Source organism: Antechinus flavipes, chromosome 3 (assembly GCF_016432865.1).
Source record: "Antechinus flavipes isolate AdamAnt ecotype Samford, QLD, Australia chromosome 3, AdamAnt_v2, whole genome shotgun sequence".
Classification (NCBI taxonomy): Eukaryota; Metazoa; Chordata; class Mammalia; order Dasyuromorphia; family Dasyuridae; genus Antechinus; species Antechinus flavipes.
In genome coordinates this window covers 31,423,113-31,438,196 of record NC_067400.1, presented here as the reverse complement: position 1 = coordinate 31,438,196, position 15,084 = coordinate 31,423,113, and the positions used below count along the sequence as shown (strand labels likewise).

The window sequence follows — 15,084 nt, the reverse complement described above, 5'->3', positions numbered from 1 at the left end:
ACTGAAGAAAACAGCACCTTCAGAGTAGAATTAACTAATTGGGAAAAAGAAATACAAAAGCTAACTGAAGAAAATCACACATTAGAAACTAGAATGGGGCAAATGGAAGCTAATGAAACAACAGGAATCTGTCAAACAAACTAAAAAAAAATGAAAAAGTAGAAGAAAATGTGAAATACCTCATTGGAGAAGTAGCTGACCTGGAAATGGATCCAGAAGAGACAATTTAAAAAAAAATATTGATCTATCTGAAGGCCATGACCAAAAAAAAAAAGCACTTGGATATCATTCAAAAGATCAAGGAGAACTTCCCCGACAGTCTAGAAATAGAGGGGGGCATACTCATTGAAAGCATCCATCAATCATCTTCAGAAAGAGATCCCTTAAGGAAAAATTCAAGGAATAATGTTGCAAAATTCCAAAACTACAATATTAAGGAAAAATATAGCAAGCTGAAAGACAAAAACAATTCAAATATCAAGGAGCAACAGTCATGATTACCCAGGATCTGGCAGCTTCTAAAATAAAGGATAAGAGGGTCTGAAACACCATATTCCAGAAAGCAAAGACCTAGGGTTACATGCAAGAATTAATTGCCCAGTGAGACTGAACATCATCTTTCAAGGGAGGTGATTGATCTTTAATGAAGTAAGAGACTTCATTTCTAATGAACAAAAAAAAATGGAACTTAACCTAATATTTCATCTGCAAACAGAACTCAAGAGATGCATAAAAGGGCAAACAGGGAAAGTATATATTATTTATAGGTTAAACTGTTTATATCCCTATATGAGAAAACAATATCTGTAACTCTTGAAAACTATATCTGTTTTGGGGGCAGACAGAGAGGGGCACAAATGGTGCCCACCCTTTGTGGACAGAGGGTGTGGTTGTGAATGGACTCTGATGTGATGTTATCAAAGAAAAAGACATGAAGGGGTGGGGGAAAATGTCTGTACTGGAAGAAAAGGAAAGAGGAGGTATAATGAGACAAATTAGATCACATTAAGAGGCACAAAGATGTATTATAATCCAGGGAAAGAGGGGAATGGGATGAGCATTATATATCATCAGTTTGGGCTCTAAAAGGTAATAGCTGAATTATTCAGTTGGGTATAGAAATCTATCTAACCCTATAAAGAAATAGAAGGAGAAAGAGAAAAGAACAAGAAGGGGCTAGATATAAGAGAGGCCAGGAACACTAGGAAAAAAAGGTAAGAGAAGGGAGAAGGGTGATGCAAAATATGAAGTGGGAAGAGTGGGTTAAAAAACAACAAAATTAAAAAAGGACAGGGTGGAAAGAGAACAAAAGTATATACAGGGGAGAAAAGAGGATGGAGGGAAATGCAGAGTTGGTAATCATAACTATGAATGTGAATGGGATGAACTCTCCCATAAAACAGAAGCAAATAGCAGAATGGATTAAAAAACAGAATCCTGCAATATGTGGTTTACAAGAAAAATATTTGACACAGAGAGATACATAGAGGGTAAAGGTAAAAGATTGGATTGGAATTTGTTATGCTTCAATTGAAGTAAAAAAAAAAAAACAGAGGTAGCAATTCTGATCTCAGATAAAGCAAAAGTAAAAATAGTTCTAATAAAAATAAATAAGGAAGGAAAGTACATTTTGGAAAAGGGTATCATAAACAATGAAGTAATGATATTAAATGTATATGCACTAAATGGTAGAGTATATAAGAATATATTAATCCAGTTAAAGGATGAAATAGTCAGAAAAACTATATTAGTGGGAGACCTGAATCTTCTTCAGAAATAGACAAATCTAACCACACAAAAAAAAAAAAAAAGAAAGAAAGAAACTAGGGAGCTTGATAGGATCCTAGAAAACCTTGATATGATATACCTCTGGAACAAATTGAATAGGGACAGAAATGAATATACCTTTTTTTCAGCAGTGTCACCTAGACAAAAATTGACCATGTATTAGGGCATAAAAACCTCACAATCAAATGCAAAAAAGCAAAAACAGTAAATGTTTCTTTTTCAAATGAAAATACAATAAAAATTATATATTCAATAAAGAGCCAGGGAAAGATAAACTAAAAAATGAATTGGAAATTAAATAATCTAATTTTTAAAATGAGTGGATCAAACAACAAATTATAGAAAAAATTCATAATTTCATCCAAGAGAATGACAAAAATGAAACAACATACTAAGACTTGTGGGATGCAGCCAAAGCAGTTCTTAGGAGAAATTTATATCTCTAAATAGCTACATGAATAAACTAGAAAAAGAGCAGATCAATGAATTAGGAATGCAACTAAAAAAGCTATTAAAAAACAAATCAAAAATTCCCAATTAAATATCAAATTAGAAATTCTGAAACTCAAAGGAAAGATTAATAAAATTGAAACTTAAAAACTAGTGAACTAATTAATAACATGGGGTTGCTTTTGTGAGAAAAAAATAACAACAAAATAGGTAAACCTTTGGTTGATGTGATTATCAAAAGGAAAGAAAAAAAAAAAAAAAACAAATAGCCAGCATCAAGAATGAAAAGGGTGAACTTACCACTAATGAAAAAGAAATTAAAGCAATAATTAGAAATTATTTTGGCCAAATGCTAGGAAGCAAATCTGACAATCTAACTGAAATAGATGAGTATTTATAAAAATATGAATTGCCCAGATAAACAAAAGAGGAAATAAATTATTAAATAGTCCCATTTTAGAAGAAGCCATTAATGAACTACCTAAGAAAAAATCTCCAGGGCCAGAGGGATTCACAAGTGAATTCTACCAAACATTTGAACAATTAATTTCAATACTATGTAAACTATTGTAAAAATAGGTAAAAATGAGTGCTGGCAAATTCCTTCTATGACACAAATGTGGTACTGATATCTAAACCAAGAAGAGACAAAAAATAAAATTATAGACTAATCTTCCTAAAGAAGATTGATGCAAAAATTTTAAATAAAGCATTAGTAAAAAGATTATAACAATTTATCAGGAGTATAATATATCATAACCAAGTGGGATTTACAGCAGGAATACAGAACTGGTTCAATATCAGGAAAACTGTTACTATAATTGATGACATTAATAACAAAACTAACAGAAATCATGTGATAATTTCAATAGATGCAGAAAAAGTTGTTGACAAGATACAGCACCCATTCCTATTTAAAAAGAAATCTAGAGAGCATAGGAACAAAGGGAGCTTTCCTTAAAATAAGTAGTATCTATTTAAAACCAACAGCAAGCATTATTTGTAATGTAGAGAAGCTGGATGCATTCCCAATAAGATCAGGGGTGAAACAAGGATGCCCATTATCACCACTATTATTCAACACTGTGCTAGAAATATTGACTTTAGCAATAAGAAAAGAAAAAGAAATTAAAGGAATTAGACTAAGCAACGATAAAATAAAACTACCACTCTTTGCAGATGATATGATAATATACTTAAAGAATCCTAGAAAATCATCAAAAACATGATGGAAACAACAACGTTAGCAAAGTTGCAGGATATAAAATAAATTTACATAAGCTAGCAGCATTTCTATATATTACTGACAAATCCCAGCAGTAAGAGATAGAAAGAGAAATTTCATTTAAATTAAGACAAAATATTTGCATGTCTACCTGCCAAAACAAACTCAAGAATTATATGAACACAATTACAAAATACTTCTCACACAAATAAAATCAGGTCTCAACAAGTGGAAAAATATCTATTGCTCATGTCTAGGCTGAGCTAATGTAATAAAAACTACAGTTCTATTTAAATCATATACTTGTTCAGGGACATGCCAATCAAACTGCCAAAACACATTTTACAGAACTAGAAAACTAGAAAAAATGATAACAAAATTCATCTGGAGGAACAAAAGGTCAAGAACATCGAGGGAATTGATAAAAAAAAAATATCCAAAGGATGGTGACTTAACAGAACTAAACTTAAAACTATATTATAAAGCAGTAGTCATCACAAAGTAAGAAATTGGAATGGTAGATAGTGATATAGATTAGAAACACATGACACAAGCAAGGTCTTCAGTAATCTAATATTTGATAAACCCCCAAACTCCAATTTCTAGAATAAGAACTCACTAATTGACAAAAATCCTGGGAAAACTGGAAAATAATATGTCAGATATTCAGCATAAACCAAAATCTCACACCCCATACCAAAATAAGGTCAAAATGGGTACATGATTTGGTCATCAAGATGGTATCATAAACTTATTAGGAGAGCAAAGGATAATTTACCTATCAGACCTTGGGAGAAGAGAAAAATTTATGACCAAAAAAGAACTAAAGCATATTATGAAATGCAAAATTGACAACTTTGATTACGTTAAATTAAAAGGTCTTACACAAACCAAACCAATAGAAACAAGATTAAATAGTAAACACAAAGCTGGGGGAAATAGTTATTGCAGTATTTCTGATAAAGATCTCATTTCTAAAATATATAAAGAACTGTATTGAATTTATGAAAATGCAAGTCATTCTCCAAGTGATAAATGGTCAAAAAATTTGGACAATTTTCAGATGACAAAATTAAAGCCATTTATGAAATGCTCTAAATCACTATTTAAGTGCAAATTAAAACAATTCTGAGACACCACTTTACACCTCTCAAACTGGCTAAGATGAAAGGAAAAAAAGTAAGGATAAATGTTGGAGGGGATGTGGGAAAACGGGACACTAATGCATTGTTGGTAGAGTTGTGAAATGATGCCATTCTGGAGAGCAATCTGGAATTAAGCCCAAAGAACACCACTGGGTCTGTACCCCAAGGAAATCATAAGGGAAGGAAAAGGATCCACATAGATAAAGATGTTTGTAGGAGCTCGTTTTGTGGTGACAAAGAACTGGAAAATGAGTAGATGCTCATCAATTGGGAAAGACTAAGTTGCAGTTTATGAAAGTAATGGAATATTATTGTTCTATAAAAATAATGAACAAGCTGATTTTAGAAAGGTCTGGAAAGATTTACACAATCTGATGCTGAATGAAACAAGCAGAACCAGGAATACACTGTACATAATAACAGCAAAAATGTGTGATGATCAACTATAAAAAAAACTTAGTTCTTCTCAGTGGTTCAGTGATTCAAAACAGCTCCAATAGACTTTGGACAGAAAAGGCCATCTGCATCCAGAAAAAGAAATATGGAGTTTGAATGTAAATCAGTATATGTTATGTTCACTTCTTTTTTCTGTTTTTTTTTTTTTTTATCTCTCTCATGGTTTTTTTGTTTTTTTGTTTTTTTGTTCTGATTATTTCTCCCAATATGATTCATAAAGAAATAAGTATTAAATTAAATAAGTTAATTAAGACTGAAAAAAAAGAAATTATCTCCTCATATTCAACTCAAACTTATGCTCTCTGTCTACATATACTCCTTCTATCTGCCATATTGAAGTTCTTATAAATTAAATGTATCATCCTCCCATGTAGGAAGATAAACAGATAAACATCATGAAGTCCTTTATGATATCACTTTCCTGATCACCTCCTGATTACTTCTCCAGAGTCCTGTATTTGAAAATTAAAATTTCCATTCAGCTCTGGTCTGTCACAAATGATTAAAAATCCTCTATTTCATTGAATGACTACCTTTTCTTCCAAATGATTGTACTCAGTTTTGCTGGGTAGGTGATTCTTGGTTGTAATCCTACATCCATTTCTCTCTGGAATATCATATTCTCAGCCCTCTGGTCCTTCAATGTAGAAGCTGCTAAATCTTGTGTTATCCTGACCATATTTGAATAGTTTCTTTCTGGATGCTTGCAATATTTTCTCCTTGACCTGAAAGTTATAGAACTTGACTATAATATTCCTGGGAGTTTTCATTTTAGGATCTCTTTCAGAAGGTGATTGTGGATTCTTTCAATTTCTACTTAATCCTGTGGTTCTGCAATATGAGGACAATTTTCTTTGATAATTTCTTTAACAATAATGTATAAACTCTTTTGTTGATCATGACTATCAAGTAAACCAATAATTTTTAAATTATCCCTTCTGGGTGATTGTTATGGGCCAGACTCTGAACTTGAAATAAAGGATTCTTACAACTAAGTCAGTGGAATTGATAAAGGCAATAGTTATGTAATTTAGCTTGATTCAGTATGATTGATTTAATCTTACAAGGAGATGTTATGGGCCAGAATTCCACTAAGTGGAATTGAGGAGACAATGGTTAAATCTAGTTTAGCATTGATTTAATCCTACAACAAATAATGGTTTCCTAATGATGTAATGATTGATGTATATGACTATACACTGACGTGTGAGGCAGATAAGCTAGAAGCTCTCAGGGCCAGAAAAGACAAGCACACCAGACGCTCTTGGAAGCTGAGACAGATTCATTCCATCTTCCACCTTTGTTGTGGCTGGAGGCTGGAACACAAACCCTTGGTCTTCAGAGAGATTCAGAGGCCAGAGAAAGAGGCAGGAGCTCAAGCTCTCAGAAACCGAGACTACAGAGGCCTCCAAGAAAGCTAGCTGAAACCCCAGGAAAAGAGGCAAGACTTTGAAAGAGATAATAAAGGATTTGGACTTTAACCCCTGGCTACTTATGTGGTGATTACTGAACTGAAATGAAGGCTGCCTCCAGAGACCCCAAGAAAACCTCAATAGAGAATATTCCATTTTAAAGAGAATATTACAGTGATTCAGGCCAGTTCCAATGGTCTTGTGATGGAGAAAGCTATTTGTACCCATAATAAGGACTTTGGGAGCTGAATGTGGACCACAACAAAGTTTTTTCACCTTTTTATTGTTGTTTGCTCACATTTTGTTTTCTTTCTCATTTTTTTTTCATTTTTGATCTGATTTTTCTTGTGCACCATAACAATTGTGTACATATGAATAAAAGAATTGCACACGTTAAACATATTTGATTACTTACCATCTAGGAAAGGGGATGGGAGAAGGGAAAGGAAAAAAAAATTGAAACACAAGATTTTTGCAAAGGTGATATTAAAAATTATCTAAGCATATATTTTGAAAATAAACTGCTTCAATCACAAAAAAGCCTGGAAAGATTTATATGAATTAATTCTGAATGAAACAAGAAGGAGCAATACATTATACACAGTAACAACAAGATTGTGTGATGATCACAAGAAAGACTTGGTTCTTCTCAATGGTTCAGTCAGCCCACTAATCCTAATAATCCCAAAAGACTTTAGACAGAAAATGCTATCTGCATCCAGAAAAAGAACTATGGAGACTGACTGTAAATCAACACATGCTATGTTCACTTCTTTTTTCTCTTTTTTTTTTCTCTCTCATGGTTTTTGCCTTATGTTCTAATTTTTATCTTATAATATAATTCATAAAGAAATGTGTATTAAAATGTTTATATCTTTGTATAACCAGAAAAAAATAAAACAGCTTTAAAATGAATAAGTCAATCAAAAGTAAATAAATAATCTTTCCTGGATCTATTTTCCAAATCAATTGTTTTTCCAATGAGAAATATCACACTTTTTCTTTGTTTCATTTTTTTTTCTGGTTTTGCTTTATTGTATCTTGATTTCTCATAAAGTCATTAGCTTCCATTTGATCAATTCTAATTTTTAAGGATTTATTTTCCTCAGTGAGCTTTTGTATCTTCTTTTCCAATTGACCAATCATACTTTTTAAGGCATTTATCTCCTCATTAGCTTTTTGTATTTCCTTTTGCACCTCTTTCAATTCTTTTCCTATTTTTTTCTTTTCTTATTTGATTTCCAAAGTTTCTGTTGACCTCTTCCATGGTCTTAACCCAATTCTTATTTTTCTTGGAAGCTTTGGGTGTAGGAGCTCTGACTTTGCTATCATCTACTGAGTTTGTGTTTTGACCTTCTTTGTTACCATAATAACTTTCAATGGTTAGAAACTTTGTTGTCTATTGGTTTTCCTAGCTTCTTACTCTGCTTTTCACTTTTTGTTATAATAAGGCCCTGTTTCTAGGGTGGAGGGTGCACTATCCCAGGCTTCAAGGGTTTTGTACAGTTGTTTTCAGAAATCTTTCTAGGAATCTGACCATAAGCTTTTTTTTTTTTTTTTTGGCCTGGAGCTGTTTGGAGTGTCCCTGCCCCACTTTAGTGGTAAGATCTAGTGTGGCCAGGTGTGGCTGTGTGGGTGCAGCCCACACTAGGATTGCACAGCAGACTCCACCCTATTGCCACAGATACTTTCTGCTGACCTTCCTATTCCTCTCTGGTGTCCCTGAGATGAGAGGTCCAGAAACCTGCAACACTGCTGGTGATTCAGTTTCTATGTCAGTGATGCTGGGGTCCAGCTGTGGCACATATTTTTCACATCTATCACTTTCTTTCTATTCCCATGATCCTGGAAATAGCCTCCATTACTTATATGGACTATTGTAATAGCTATTTGTAATAGCATCTTTTTTTTTTATGTAATAGCATTTTAAGAAGTCTTCTTACCTTCATGATTATTTATGAATCTAGCCATGTCACCCCTCTATTAAAAATATTTAGTGGCTCCAATTAACTGTCTAGTCAACTTCACTCTCTTCCCTGCATTAAAGCCTTCCACAAGTGAAAGCCTCCACTAACTTTTTAACATTATCTTATAATCACTTCCGGTTAAGATGGTGGAGAGGAGGCTCACAGCTGCATAAGCTCCACGCTCTCTCTCACTATCCATTTCATTACAAGCCTCTGAATCAATGCTTGACTGGAAAAAACCCACAAATAGTTACCAAGAGAAGCCATCCTTGAGATCCGCCAAGAAAGGTCTGTCTTTACTGGAGGGCTGGGGCGGTTTTAGATCGGGCGCAGGCGGCGGGCAGCGGCAGTGAGGGCACAGGAGCAGACTGGAGAGGGGGTGGAGAGTGATCGTAGCCGTCTCTGCGGGGAGAGCTTCGCTACAGGTTTGGATACTTTGTTCCAGCAGCAAGTCAACAGCCCAGCAGAGAAGCTAAAAACACCGGGGCTGAAGAATACAACCCCAAACAGCTGGAGTCTCTCAGGACCTGGCCGCCCCCCCCTTCCCCCCCCACAGTGACTCAGCACGCTCTGGGATCTCAGAGCGCAGGCGCAGCACAGTACTGCTAGTGCCTCACTGCTGCCCCCTGCAGTCTGTAGAGGAAGCTCGATAACACACCCAGCCCCCCCCCCCCCCCCCAAAGAAAGACTCCAGTTTTTTTCTCTTTTTCTTTGGTAGTTTGTCTCTGATTAATAGACAGAATGAGCAAGAAGCTGAAGAGGACTTTAACCCTTGACAGCTTCTATACAGATAGAGAGCAGACTCTAAATCCTGAGGAGACTAAAAACAGGCAGTCCCCAGGTGAATCCCCAAAGGAGGAGATCGTCTGTTCCTCAGCACAGATGAACCTCATAGAAGTGATTAAAAAGGCTCTCACAAGGGAGCTAGAAGAAAAATGGGAAAAGAGCCTGGAGAAGTCAGTTAAAGAGAGAGTGGATAAAGAAGTAAAATCCTTGAAAAATAGGATTAGTGAACTGGAAACAGAAAACAGCTCTCTAAAAAACAAAATTGGCGAAATGGAAAAAAATTCCACAGAACAAAAGAACTCAATTGGACAATTAGAAAAAGATTTTAAAAAAGTGAGTGAAGAGAATACTTCACTGAAAATCAGAATTGAACAAGTGGAATTGAATGACTCGAGGAGACAAGAAGAATCAGTCAAGCAAATCCAAAAAAATCAAACAATGGAGAAAAATGTGAAATACCTTCTGGGGAAGACAACAGACCTGGAAAACAGATCCAGGAGAGACAATCTGAGAATCATTGGACTCCCAGAAAAACATGATTAAAAAAGAGCCTGGACACTGTCTTCCAGGAAATTATCAAAGAGAACTGCCCAGAAGTCATAGGAACAGAGGAAAAAATAAACATTGAAAGGATTCATCGATCACCCACTGAAAGGGATCCTAAAATCAAAACACCAAGGAATATAGTGGCCAAATGCCAGAACCCTCAGATGACAGAAAAAATATTGCAAGCGGCTAGAAAAACCCAATTCAAGTATCAAGGAGCCACAATAAGGATCACCCAGGATCTGGCAGCATCCACATTAAAAGATCGAAGGGCCTGGAATATGATATTCTGAAAGGCTAAGGAACTTGGTATGCAACCAAAAATAACTTACCCAGCGAGAATGAGCATCTTTTTCCAGGGAAGAAGATGGACATTCAACGAAGTAAGCGAATTTCATCTATTTCTGATGAAAAAACCAGAACTTAACAAAAAGTTTGATCTACAAATATAGAACTCAAGAGAAATCTAAAAAGGTAAAGATTAATCTTGGGAACTATATTTTGACTATATAGATGTATAAAGAATATATGTATACCTTGTTCTAGAAATTGATGTGGAAAGGACATTGTACCAGAAAAAGGGTAAAGTGGGGGTAGTACATCTCATGAAGAGGCATAGGAAACCTATTATATCTGAGAGAAAGAATGGAGGGGGATGAATATAGTGGGTATCTTACTGCCTTCAGAATTGGCTTTAAGTGAAAAATCTTAAGACATATTCAATCTATGGTGAAACTTCTCCCATCTCATTGAAAAGTGAGAAGGGAAAAGTGGAAAGGGAAGGAATAAGCTAAGCGGAAGGAAATACGGGAACTGGGAGGGAAAGGGGTAAGATAGGGGGAGGAACTCTAAGGCGGGGGGAGGGATACTAAAAAGGGAGGGCTGTGAGAAGCAAGGGGTGCTCACAAGCTTAATACTTGGAAGGGGGGAAAGGGGAAAGAAGGGAGGAAAGCATAAACTGGGGTTAACAAGATGGCAAGTAATACAGAATTGGTCATTCTAACCATAAACGTGAACGGGGTAAACTCCCCCATAAAGAGGAAGCGGTTAGCAGAATGGATTAAAAGCCAGAATCCTACAATATGTTGTTTACAGGAAACACACCTGAAGCGGGGAGATACATGCAGGTTAAAGGTAAAAGGTTGGAGCAAAATCTACTATGCTTCAGGTGAAGTCAAAAAAGCAGGGGTAGCCATCCTGATCTCAGATCAAGCTAAAGCAAAAATTGACCTAATTAAAAGAGATAAGGAAGGACACTATATCTTGCTAAAGGGTAGCATGGATAATGAAGCACTATCTATATTAAACATATATGCACCAAGTGGGGTAGCATCTAAATTCTTAAAAGAGAAACTAAGAGAGCTGCAAGAAGAAATAGACAGTAAAACTATAATAGTGGGAGATCTTAACCTTGCACTCTCAGAATTAGATAAATCAAACCACAAAATAAATAAGAAAGAAGTCAAAGAGGTAAATAGAATACTAGAAAAGTTAGATATGATAGATCTCTGGAGATAATGTAATGGAGACAGAAAGGAATACACTTTCTTTTCAGCAGTTCATGGAACCTATACAAAAATTGACCATATATTAGGACATAAAAACCTCAAACTCAAATGTAGTAAGGCAGAAATAGTAAATGCATCCTTTTCAGACCATGATGCAATGAAAATTACATTCAACAAAAAAGCAGGGGGAAGTAGACCAAAAAATAATTGGAAACTAAATAATCTCATACTAAAGAATGATTGGGTGAAACAGCAAATCATAGACATAATTAATAACTTCACCCAAGAAAACGATAATAATGAGACATCATACCAAAATGTATGGGATGCAGCCAAAGCGGTAATAAGGGGAAATTTCATATCTCTAGAGGCCTATTTGTATAAAATAGAGAAAGAGAAGGTCAATGAATTGGGTTTGCAATTAAAAATGCTAGAAAAGGAACAAATTAAAAACCCCCAGTCAAACACTAAACTTGAAATTCTAAAAGTAAAAGGTGAGATCAATAAAATTGAAAGTAAAAAAACTATTGAACTGATTAATAAAACTAAGAGTTGGTTCTATGAAAAAACCAACAAAATAGACAAACCCTTAGTAAATCTGATTAAAAAAAGGAAAGAGGAAAATCAAATTGTTAGTCTTAAAAATGAAAAGGGAGAACTCACCACTAACGAAGAGGAAATTAGAGCAATAATTAGGAGTTACTTTGCCCAACTTTATGCCAATAAATTCGACAACTTAAATGAAATAGAAAAATACCTCCAAAAATACAGCTTGCCCAAACTAACAGAGGAAGAAGTAAATATCCTAAACAGTCCCATCTCAGAAAAAGAAATAGAACAAACTATCAATCAACTCCCTAAGAAAAAATCCCCAGGACCAGATGGATTTACATGTGAATTCTACCAAACATTTAAAGAACAATTAACTCCAATGTTATATAAACTATTTGAAAAAATAGGGATTGAAGGAGTCCTACCAAACTCCTTTTATGACACAGATATGGTACTGATACCTAAACCAGGTAGGCTGAAAACAGAGAAAGAAAATTATAGACCAATCTCCCTAATGAATATTGATGCTAAAATCTTAAATAAAATATTAGCAAAAAGATTACAGAAAATCGTCACCAGGATAATACACTATGACCAAGTAGGATTTATACCAGGAATGCAGGGCTGGTTCAATATTAGGAAAACTATTAGCATAATTGACTATATCAATAACCAAACAAACAAAAACCATATGATCATCTCCATAGATGCAGAAAAAGCATTTGATAAAATCCAACATCCATTCCTAATAAAAACACTTGAGAGCATAGGAATAAATGGACTTTTCCTTAAAATAGTCAGGAGCATATATTTAAAACCATCAGTATGCATCATATGCAATGGGGAAAAACTGGAACCTTTCCCAGTAAGATCTGGAGTGAAGCAAGGTTGCCCACTATCACCATTATTATTTAATATCGTATTAGAAACACTAGCCTCGGCAATAAGAGTCGAGAAAGATATAAAAGGAATTAGAGTAGGCAATGAGGAAACCAAACTATCACTCTTTGCAGATGATATGATGGTATACCTAGAGAACCCCAGAGATTCTACCAAAAAGCTATTGGAAATAATTCATAATTTTAGCAAAGTAGCTGGCTACAAAATAAATCCCCATAAATCCTCAGCATTTTTATACATCACCAACAAAACCCAACAGCAAGAGATACAAAGAGAAATTCCATTCAGAATAACTGTTGATACCATAAAATATTTGGGAATCTATCTACCAAAGGAAAGTCAGGAATTATATGAGCAAAATTATAAAAAAGTCTCCACACAAATAAAGTCAGACTTAAATAATTGGAAAAATATTAAGTGCTCTTGGATCGGCCGAGCGAACATAATAAAGATGACAATACTCCCTAAACTAATCTATTTATTTAGTGCTATACCAATCAGACTTCCAAGAAAATATTTTATTGATCTAGAAAAAATAACAACAAAATTCATATGGAACAATAAAAAGTCGAGAATCTCAAGGGAATTAATGAAAAAAAAAATCAAATGAAGATGGCCTAGCTGTACCTGATCTAAAATTATATTATAAAGCAGCAGTCACCAAAACCATTTGGTATTGGCTAAGAAATAGATTAGTGGATCAGTGGAAAAGGCTAGGCTCACAAGACAGAATAGTCAATTATAGCAATCTAGTGTTTGACAAACCCAAAGCCCCTAACTTCTGGGAAAAGAATTCATTATTTGATAAAAACTGCTGGGATAATTGGAAATTAGTATGGCAGAAATTAGGCATGGACCCACACTTAACACCATATACCAAGATAAGATCAAAATGGGTCTATGACCTAGGCATAAAGAACGAGATTACAAATAAATTAGAGGAACATAGAATAGTTTATCTCTCAGACTTGTGGAGGAGAAAGAAATTTGTGACCAAAGATGAACTAGAGACCATTACTGATCACAGAATAGAAAATTTCGATTACATCAAATTAAAAAGCCTTTGTACAAATAAAACTAATGCAAACAAGATTAGAAGGGAAGCAACAAACTGGGAAAACATTTTCACAGTTAAAGGTTCTGATAAAGGCCTCATTTCCAAAATATATAGAGAACTGACTCAAATTTATAAGAAATCAAGCCATTCTCCAATTGATAAATGGTCAAAGGATATGAACAGACAATTTTCAGAGGATGAGATTGAAACTATTACCACTCATATGAACGAGTGTTCCAAATCATTATTGATCAGAGAAATGCAAATTAAGACAACTCTGAGATACCACTACACACCTGTCAGATTGGCTAAGATGACAGGAAAAAATAATGATGAATGTTGGAGGGGATGCGGGAAAACTGGGACACTAATGCATTGTTGGTGGAGTTGTGAACGAATCCAACCATTCTGGAGAGCAATCTGGAATTATGCCCAAAAATTTATCAAATTGTGCATACCCTTTGATCCAGCAGTGTTTCTATTGGGCTTATATCCCAAAGAAATACTAAAGAAGGGAAAGGGACCTGTATGTGCCAAAATGTTTGTAGCAGCCCTGTTTGTAGTGGCTAGAAACTAGAAAATGAATAGATGCCCATCAATTGGAGAATGGCTGGGTAAATTGTGGTATATGAATGTTATGGAATATTATTGTTCTGTCAGAAATGACCAACAGGATGAATACAGAGAGGACTGGCGAGACTTACATGAACTGATGCTAAGTGAAATGAGCAGAACCAGGAGATCATTATACACTTCGACAACGATATTGTATGAGGACATATTTTGATGGAAGTGAATATCTTTGACAAAGAGACCTGAGTTTCAATTGATAAATGACGGACAAAAGCAGCTACACCCAAAGAAAGAACACTGGGAAACGAATGTAAACTATCTGCATTTTTGTTTTTCTTCCCGGATTATTTATACATTCTGAATCCAATTCTCCCTACGCAACAAGAGAACTGTTTGGTTCTGCAAACATATATTGTATCTAGGATATACTGCAACATATCCAACATATAAAGGACTGCTTGCCATCTAGGGGAGGGGGTGGAGGGAGGGAGGGGAAAAAAAAATCGGAACAGAAACGAGTGTCAATATAATGTAATTATTAAATAAAAAATTAAAAAAAAACATTATCTTATAATCATCTCCTGACCCATAACCCATAATCTCCACTTCTAATTGTACTACTTTATGCCTTAAAAATACCTGAGTTCTTCCCCTCTGGTCTCCTCAAATTATTGCTTGGGTTTTGAATACCCCATTTCTCCTACTATCCTCATCAAATT

At 34.8% G+C, this 15,084-nt stretch overlaps 1 protein-coding gene across 1 annotated transcript in view; it reads right to left on the bottom strand.

Moving 5' to 3' along the window:
* The window catches only part of NLGN1 (neuroligin 1), a 1,063,794-nt gene that overhangs the window by 942,723 nt on the left and 105,987 nt on the right, over positions 1 to 15,084 (bottom strand). The window lies entirely within an intron of this gene.